We start from the raw sequence: 8,429 nt of genomic DNA, 5'->3' as shown, positions 1-8,429 counted from the left end.
AGGGACTGAGATTGCAACCACTGGCACTGCCCCCATACATTCAGCATAAAATGAGAACGGGCTGCATGAACAATCAACTAACTGAATCAGTGCAAGATTTGTACTTATGAGACGAAACCTTGATATAAGATAGTGGCAACATGAAATCTGCCCCTCTCCACCACCGCTTACAGCTTCCCAAAAGGTTTTACTACGCCACATGTTGTAAAGCGGGGTGCTTTGAGGGTGGTATAGCAAATGTCTAAGAAATTTGTAAGAAACGTCTTGTTGAAACATCTTCAGCAAACAGAAAGCTTTTTTGCAAGCCTAATCCTGGCACGCTGGTGATTTCGGGGGAGGGAGTTGCAGCATGGGTGGGAAAGGTTGCCTGTGATTTGCAAATGTGCCCTCAGGTCCAAAAATGTTGGCAACCCCTGCTTTAGTATTGTGTCCACTCATCGCGATCTATGAGGCTTTCCGTGTGACATCATTCCTTCTTGGAAGGGATGGGAGAATCCGTCACCCTCCTTATACAATGCATTTTTGTACACCCATTTGTGTGTTCATTACATAACTGTGTTGCAAAATCTGAAGCAGCGCAGATTTTGCAGAATGCTTGTTTTGTTACATATTGTTTTGGAAAGTGTGAATTAATACAAACTGAATCAAATTTCTCACCCAAACCTACTTCTCTGCCACATTTTCTGTGTTCTCAGCCAGCCTCCTCACATCCACTTGAAGGAAGCAGCAAGGCTCTCTGCACAAGTTCTTTTCCTTTCCTTCCATCCACATTTCCTGGGGACTAGGCCAGAAGAATGCCTGTGGGATATACAGTCCTGCATGGAGAGTCTAGTCACTCACTACAAGATGATGTGACAAGGATTTCCCAGCCCCCAGGAAACACAGCAAGGAAAGAAGAATGGATATCCTTGCCACTTGCTCTCAGGAAACACAAGACTTTGTTTAAATAGAAAAGAGGCGGAAGGAATCCCCAGCCGCATCATATTGCATTATGGTATGCCACCCACAGTCTCCCAAATCTCTGAGAAATTTGCTGTGCCTCCCAACTCAGCTTCAGCCATTTCACACACACACTTCCCAACTGTAGGCTCTGCTGAGATATCAGCACACAAACTTCTTTAATGTGTAGGCCATGTGGGGTACAAATCTGAAAGGCCTTCAGCTACAAGTTCTCTAGGTAGGAGTAGGGGAAATTGGGAGAAGGGAGATCCACTTTCTCCAAATGGAGTTCATAAGTAAATAAACTTCAGAAATAGAGCTTTTTACCTGCTGGTAATCCATTGCAAGACCTGGGTGCATGCCTATTGTTTTAATCAGGCTTTGCAGAGATTAGAGTTGAAAGCATAGTTTTCAGAAGTATGTTACACTCCTCTTGCCCTCTTTTCATCTTATCTCTTTCCCATCTCCATAATTTTATCTTGCTAACCAATTTCTCTTCCCCCACCTTGTCCCCTGCTTTTATTTTAATTAAATTCTTCCTAAGACTTGTAGCTTAACCAAGATTTATATTAAGGAGACAGCCTGCTCAACAGGCAGGTTTCTTTGCCCTTAGCTTTCAGAGTCACATTTATCATTCAATTTTTGACCATCTGTGCATGTTCTTTTTCTACTGGTTTTTTTTTTTTGACTTAAAATAACAGAGAAGCAAAGGGAGAAAACAACAAAAGCACAAGAAATTAAACTTAAGACTTGGGAAATAGACTTGGGAAAAGGCACAGTACAGTAGGGCATGAATTCACCTATATAAATATAAACAAGCTTTTTGCCGTAGCTTCTCCTAAGGAAAATGCCAAATTAAATGCCCTTTCCAGAGTTAGCACATATGGGTCAGGGGAGTAGGGATCACTGCCCTGTAATACATGGGTTTAGTTGAATGTCTGAATATACAGTACATTGGTCCATGGCAGGCCCTACTACCATGATCTCACCTCTACACAGTGTGCTTTCTCTTTGGAAGTGTGGTACAATCTGGAAAGGACATACAGTAATTGCATGCAGGTCTGTAAGAGAGAATATCCAGCACAAAGCTGACATCCTCATGGATTCTTGGGGAAGCTTAAGCTGTTCCAAGTTTGTATATGCAAATGTACCAACGAAAAATTGTTGGATTTATCAGGGGGTGCTACTAATTCTCTTTGTATGAAGAAATTGTGTTAGTAGTTATTCCTGCTTTGTAGTTTCCTGTTAACTTGTTCTACATGTTTAGGGTGGGTGGCACAATTTATACAGACCTTCTTTCATGCCAACGTGAGAAATCTTTTGGGCTCACCAGGTGATTTTCAAAACTCGGTTGAGCATTGAACCCAAGTCTCACCACCAAACCAAACCTTCTACTCCCTGCACTGTTACAACAAAGAAAATCATTTTTTACTTTTTAATATATAAAAACTTTTAAAAGGTGAGCTATAAGAGCAAATTGCTTGTTTAGATGAGTTATTAGGAGGGCAATTGTATCAAACTTGTGCTTGCTTTTCAGAATAACTTGAAGCATAATTGGTATTAAGGACTGGGAGATGCTGCAGCAGCCATTATGAGAGAAATATGGGAGATAAAATTGTTTCGGCTTACATTTTAACGTGGCCCTAGCCTAGTTTGCATGCCCCAAACCAGTACACAAACTGAACTGCAGCTACTCTTCAAAATCTGCACTATTCCAACCATCTAAACTCTTGTGAACACAATGCTGGATAGTAGGTGTAGAACACTCACCTTTTTTTGTATCTATCCTTTCTCCACTGGAAGAGGAAAATCTGAGCCTCTGTATGTGTAAAAACATATGGAGACATTTCCCCATCACTGTAGCAAAGCATAGGCTCTTCTTAAAACCCTTCCCTTCAGAATCCTAAGATCCCACAGAGCTCTGTGTCTAGAACAGCTGAAGAGGCAAATTACCTCAGCATCATATGCTGCCTGGGGCCTAATATGTTACACCTGAAACACAGCTATGTGAAACCTGGATGGGCCTAACCTCAAGATTCTGGGCCTCTTCTCTCAATTGTTCTTTTCTCTTTTTTCTGTTATTGTTCAAAATGGAAGTCTCTAGTCCTTTTACTTGCTGGGAAGTGTGCAGGCAGTATTCTACTCAGTTGTTCAATAAGAAGCAAACTTGCTAATGTTTAGCCGGCCAGTTCTCTCCACTCTTGAATTCAGTTTAACTGGAAGGCACTTGTATTAAACCTGTGTTTATATGTGTAGCTATGCTTTAAGGACTTGCTCAAACCTCAAGCAGACAACCACACACACACACACCACTCTTTGTTATTGTCCAGTAGTGACATCACCTCTCCTAACCTGTTACACCGGCACACCTCAACAGTTACAGATTCCTGGCAAACTTCTGATACTGCTGAGGAGAAAGTGTTGGCCTCCCAGAAGCACTGTAGATTTTCAACAGCTGTGGGCTTTTCCCCTCTTGAACTGTGTTGTTTTCCTTTCTTGCCAACTTCCCTGAAAAGATGCATCATCTGGGAAGGGACAGGCCTCCAGCCAGCACTTGGAGGCAACATTTTTGCCCCATGCTTTGGTCTTCTTTTTGCATACTCTCTCTGGTGGGCAGCAGAATGCACGGCACTAAGAGTTGTCAAGCAGCAAAGCTAATGCTGCTTTTTGGTTTCGAACTCACAAGATAATGGCCAAAAAAAGGGAACTGGTATGGCTGTTGTTTTTTAAATGCATGGAAAGAAACCAATATGTAATGAAAAGAAAGCTGCGGTATTCAGTAAGTGTTAGATGAGCTCTTGTGTACTTCATTGCCATTTTACCTCTTGCATGGCCTCTGCTGTTCTCATTTTTGACTTTATAGAGAAAATGCTCTGTGCAAGCAAATTCCGCCCTTTGCGGCTGGTTCTGTCGCCATTTGAGCACAACACGCAGAACAGGTTAAATCAAAGTTCTATACAATAGCAAGGCAATCAATAATAGCGTTTGAAAGCTTAAACTCTAAATTTTATTCATCAGTTACAGCCCTGGTGTTATCCAGTTTGTGAGATGAGAGAATGCTGTATAAATAACAGTATATAGCCCTGAAAAGTCCACAGTAAACACATAATAGAATTTGCTTTCAGTGTTCTGCCACCATTCATAAATCACTCTGGCAAAACTCCCGCCGTTTATGGCAGGACTCATATCCCTAAAGTGAATTATGGTCCAGTATGCAACCAGCTATTGTCCTAAATGTATCAGAGGTGAAAAGCAACATTGGAGGGCTGCTGTGTATGCACATGTTTTCAGAAGACGTTCAGCGGCTCACTAGGATAGAGACTTGAAGGAATATTGCTGTGTGTTGGCAAGAGTCTCAATCTAATGAAGAGACAGTGAAATAATGTCTTAAATCTACAAGAGTTATGACTAGCAACAAGCAAGTTCTGCTTGTTTCACAGTTTTCAATGTTCATTTTATCCTGGAGCATGGCTCAGGAAAACAGAAGAAAAAATAGTTTGACTTCTGGTTAAACTAGAGAATATTATTTCCTTCAATTCACATATCTACTTCTATTGGGCAAGAACAGAGCTTAAGAATGGTTTTGGGGTTTTTAAATACTTTTACCTTGTCTGGTCAAATTTGGTATCTGAAGAAGTGTGCATGCACACGAAAGCTCATACCAAAATAAAAACTTAGTTGGTCTTTAAGGTGCTACTGAAGGAATTTTTTTATTTTACTTCGATCCAGACCAACACGGCTACCTACCTGTAACCTGGTCAAATTTACTTCATTTACTAAGGCCATGGTTACAAAGCCAGGCATTGTATTATCGAATCTGGTGATTTTGGAAACAATCCAGGTTTCTTAAGCAGTGTTTGGACATATACAACTCCCTTGTGAGAGTTCTGTCTACACCTATTCTACATATTCTGCCTTTAACCAATTTCCACACCTCTTCCCCTCTCCCGATTATAATTTGAGAAGAACTCTTAACAGTTGTAAATGTGGTTCTCTTGTGCTGGGTGTGAAATGCTGGCTTTACTGTATATTCAAGTCAAAGGTTTCGCTACTATTTTTATGTCTTATACACAGAGAGCTGGTGCAGCCCTGTAGCTAACTGTGTTTTTCCCCCTTCCCCGTTGATCTCCATCCTAGTGCATAGCACATAAAGCGTTCAAACTATATGAGAAAGGGAATAGTTGGATCTGTAATGAAAAGGAAAGCGGTTTTATGTGGTGGGCTTGTGTAACAGCAGTAACATTTTGGAAGTTGGCAATGACTTTGCATAAATATTCCAAATAAATAAATGAGATCGTCTCTTCTACCCAACTGTTAAAGATGCGGGAATTCTGTCCTCTTTTACATCTGTCCACCTTAGCCAGCAGAGCCATTTATTGAATTAGGTGATAATAGAGCTGCCATACATCTGGATTTTCCCATACATTACTGAGATTTCAAAGGCAGAATTGATGTCCTGGGGGGGGGATTCCAAAAGGCAGCACTTTGTCCTGCATTTTAGACAAGTCAATCGAAAAATCACATTTTTTTTTCATTTTCAACAATTTGATTGGTTTCCTTAAAAAAAAAAAGTTCAACCACTTTCATAATGTCCTGGTTTTTACTTTTTGAAACATGGCAACCCTAGATTGTATGCACACTTTCCTGGGAATAAGCCCTACTGAATTCAGCCTCAATCTGGGGTGCACCAAACCTTGCACCACCCCAAGACATCAGCCACTTCTTTCCATTGTTGGGAAGAAAACGTAGTAGGTTTGCCATGGCTTGTATTCAAACCACGTTTACTGCAGCCGAGGCACAGTATGATAACAAGTGGGGCCAGAAAGAGAGGTGCTTTCCTATGGGTCCTTTGGAGAATGGGTAGCCTTGCTGCCAGTCAGTTTAGGCTAGCTGCCATTTTTGAACAATTGCTGTTTCCAAATGAATAGCATCCTTTGAGTTTGTAAAAATCCTCCACAGCTTATCTTTTCCTCCAGGGCATTCTTCTCTAAAAAAAGAAAGAACAAATGTCAGAACAGAGCTTTAATGGGAAGAACTCAGACAGGTAACCTGAAAAATAACCCACTGTGGTGTATTTAGTATTATATGAGGTTTTCCAGCTCCAGTTGTCCAAACCATCCTGTTTACTCCAATTTAACCCATCTCTGAGCCTTTCTAAAATAGGCTTTATCTTTATTGCCAACACTTTTGTTGGAGTAATGCAACAGCCTGGCTTCTGACCCCTCCCATGTCATCTCTTCCTTGGTCAAGATTTAGACTGCCAACTCTTTGGAGCTGTTGACATATGTTACTCGCTAAATCACCATGTTCAGTGATGGCACTACACAAATAAAAACCTATCCCATCCCCAACACAGCAGATAAGGCAGGAAAGGACAGCTTCTTGAATAATCTCCTCAGGTCGATTGTCACCCTGCTGCTCTTATTCAGTACTTTCTTTTTTAAAGAAAAAAAGTTTGGATGCGTGCTTCAGTACAGGTTTCACACAGTGAAATACCTTACAGCCTCATGCAGCTGCTTAAAAAGTATTTTTTTAAAAGTGTGGTTACAGATCTCCTGCAGTCCTTGTATTTTGCACTTTCTGCCATATATTTAACCTGTTCGTGGTCTCTTCTGAGTTCTGATCATTGAGAACTTTGTTGGCCTGAGAGATTTTACTACCTGAAGCAGAGACCCAATGGGACCTAGTTACAGGTAGGTAGCCGTGTTGGTCTGGGTCGAAGTAAAATAAAAAAATTCCTTCAGTAGCACCTTAAAGACCAACAAAGTTTTTATTTTGGTATGAGCTTTCGTGTGCATGCACACTTCTTCAGATACCCAATGGGACCTATTCCTTTGTCTCACTGAAATCACGGCTGCTTATACTTTCATAGAGTTGTAGAGCTAGAAGGGACTCTGAGGGAATCTCAACTAAAGCATCCATGGCAGATGGCTACCCATCTTGTCTTAAAAGCATCCAGTGAAGGAGAGTCCACCACCTTCCAAGGGAGTCTGTTCCACTATCAAACAACTCTTACCGTCAGAAATGTCCACTGTCATCTGGTTTGTTGCTGCTTCTCTATCTTAAGCCACTCAAAGAGTGTTGCTGTTCTTCCCTCAATTTCAACTCTGGCGCACCTCACTCACAAGCCCTCCTTTAGGAAACACAGATCTCAGCTTCTGACACCAGAGTTGAATGCCACCTGCAATCTCTGAGCAGTACAAGATCCCAGGGGGGTTCCAGACATGCTTATCCAGAGTCTGCATTTCCTTTTGGGAATCAGGCACAGCAGAGACTGTGGTGTCTTTATGACAGATGGTTTACTTGCACATATATACAACCTGCGCCCACGACGGAGGGGTTCACAGCAACAACATTCCAAGAAGGCCTTGCTTCTCCCACAGCTGCAGCTTTGAGTTCAAGAAAACTCAAGAAAGAGAACAGCCATTGTGCTCTGACCCTCTCTCCAGCTTGCTGGCTGCTGTATTATTCCTGCCTTCATCTATCCCACCCCCAGAGTGCCACCTGAAGCACACATTTTCTTCACACTGCTGTATGACATGGTTGACCCAGGACAAGAAAGATCTGGATAACTACGGGCTTTTGGAGAGCAGCCATTGCTTCTTCACCCTAGTAAGCCTTGCTGCAACCTGAAATATTTTTGGCACTAGGCATAGCTGAACCTAATGTTAGTCCGCATAACATTTCCACCAACTGCTTCCATTTTAAGGTTACTACAGACTGTGAGCTTGAGCTCTCCCTCATACCAAGCAACCTTTTCTTCTCTCTCTCTCCTCTCAGCAATAGCATTGACGCAGAGAATATAAAATCCTAATAACCCCTCTTTTACTTCCCACTGACCTGTATCAAATTGTTCATGGCCTTTCAAATCACCCAGAAATCTATTTTTGCTTGCCAGCAGCTTGTCTCAGAAAAACTCCCCCACAGTTTTGCTCAGAAGATGGAACCCACTGGGCAGATGGAGCTGCAATATATTTCCCCTCCTTCTTTCTTGGAAGATTTTTATTTTGCATTAGTGGTACACTTGCAGATAATCTGTGATGTTCATTATAGAACAGGGTTGTTGTTTTTCCTAAATTGTATTTAGCATTTCTGCCAATCTAAGGAACATATGTAAAAAAAAAATACCAAGTACATTGGTACCTCTGTTTACAAACTTGATCCGCTACGGAAATCTGTTCTTAAACCAAAGCCGTTCTTAAACCGAGGCGCGCTTTACCTAATGAGGCCTCCCACCGTTGGTGCCCTTCCACTGTTCAGCTTCCATTCTTTGTTGTTGTTTAGTCGTGTCCGACTCTTCATGACCCCATGGACCAGAGCACTGTCCAACCATCTCATCCTCTGTCGTCCCCTTTCCCAACATCAGGGTCTTTTCTAGGGAGACTTCTCTTCTCATGAGGTGGCCAAAGTATTGGAGCCTCAGCTTCAGGATCTGTCCTTCCAGTGAGCACTCGGGGCTGATTTCCTTCAGAATGGATAGGTGTGATCTT

At 41.9% G+C, this 8,429-nt stretch overlaps 1 long non-coding RNA gene across 1 annotated transcript; it reads right to left on the bottom strand.

Annotated features, from left to right (window-relative positions):
* Positions 1-3,923: 3,923 nt before the first annotated feature.
* On the bottom strand, positions 3,924-5,926 carry LOC148685655 (uncharacterized). The gene is made up of 2 exons (XR_015950000.1): positions 4,694-5,926; positions 3,924-4,550 (listed from the first exon to the last, which is right to left on the bottom strand). It is a non-coding gene; the product is annotated as an uncharacterized LOC148685655 (long non-coding RNA).
* Positions 5,927-8,429: the final 2,503 nt, after the last annotated feature.

Source organism: Zootoca vivipara, chromosome 5, assembly GCF_965207765.1.
Source record: "Zootoca vivipara chromosome 5, rZooViv2.hap1.1, whole genome shotgun sequence".
NCBI classification, from domain to species: Eukaryota; Metazoa; Chordata; class Lepidosauria; order Squamata; family Lacertidae; genus Zootoca; species Zootoca vivipara.
The sequence above is the reverse complement of the archived record's forward strand: the minus strand, read 5'-3'. Positions and strand labels throughout refer to the sequence as shown.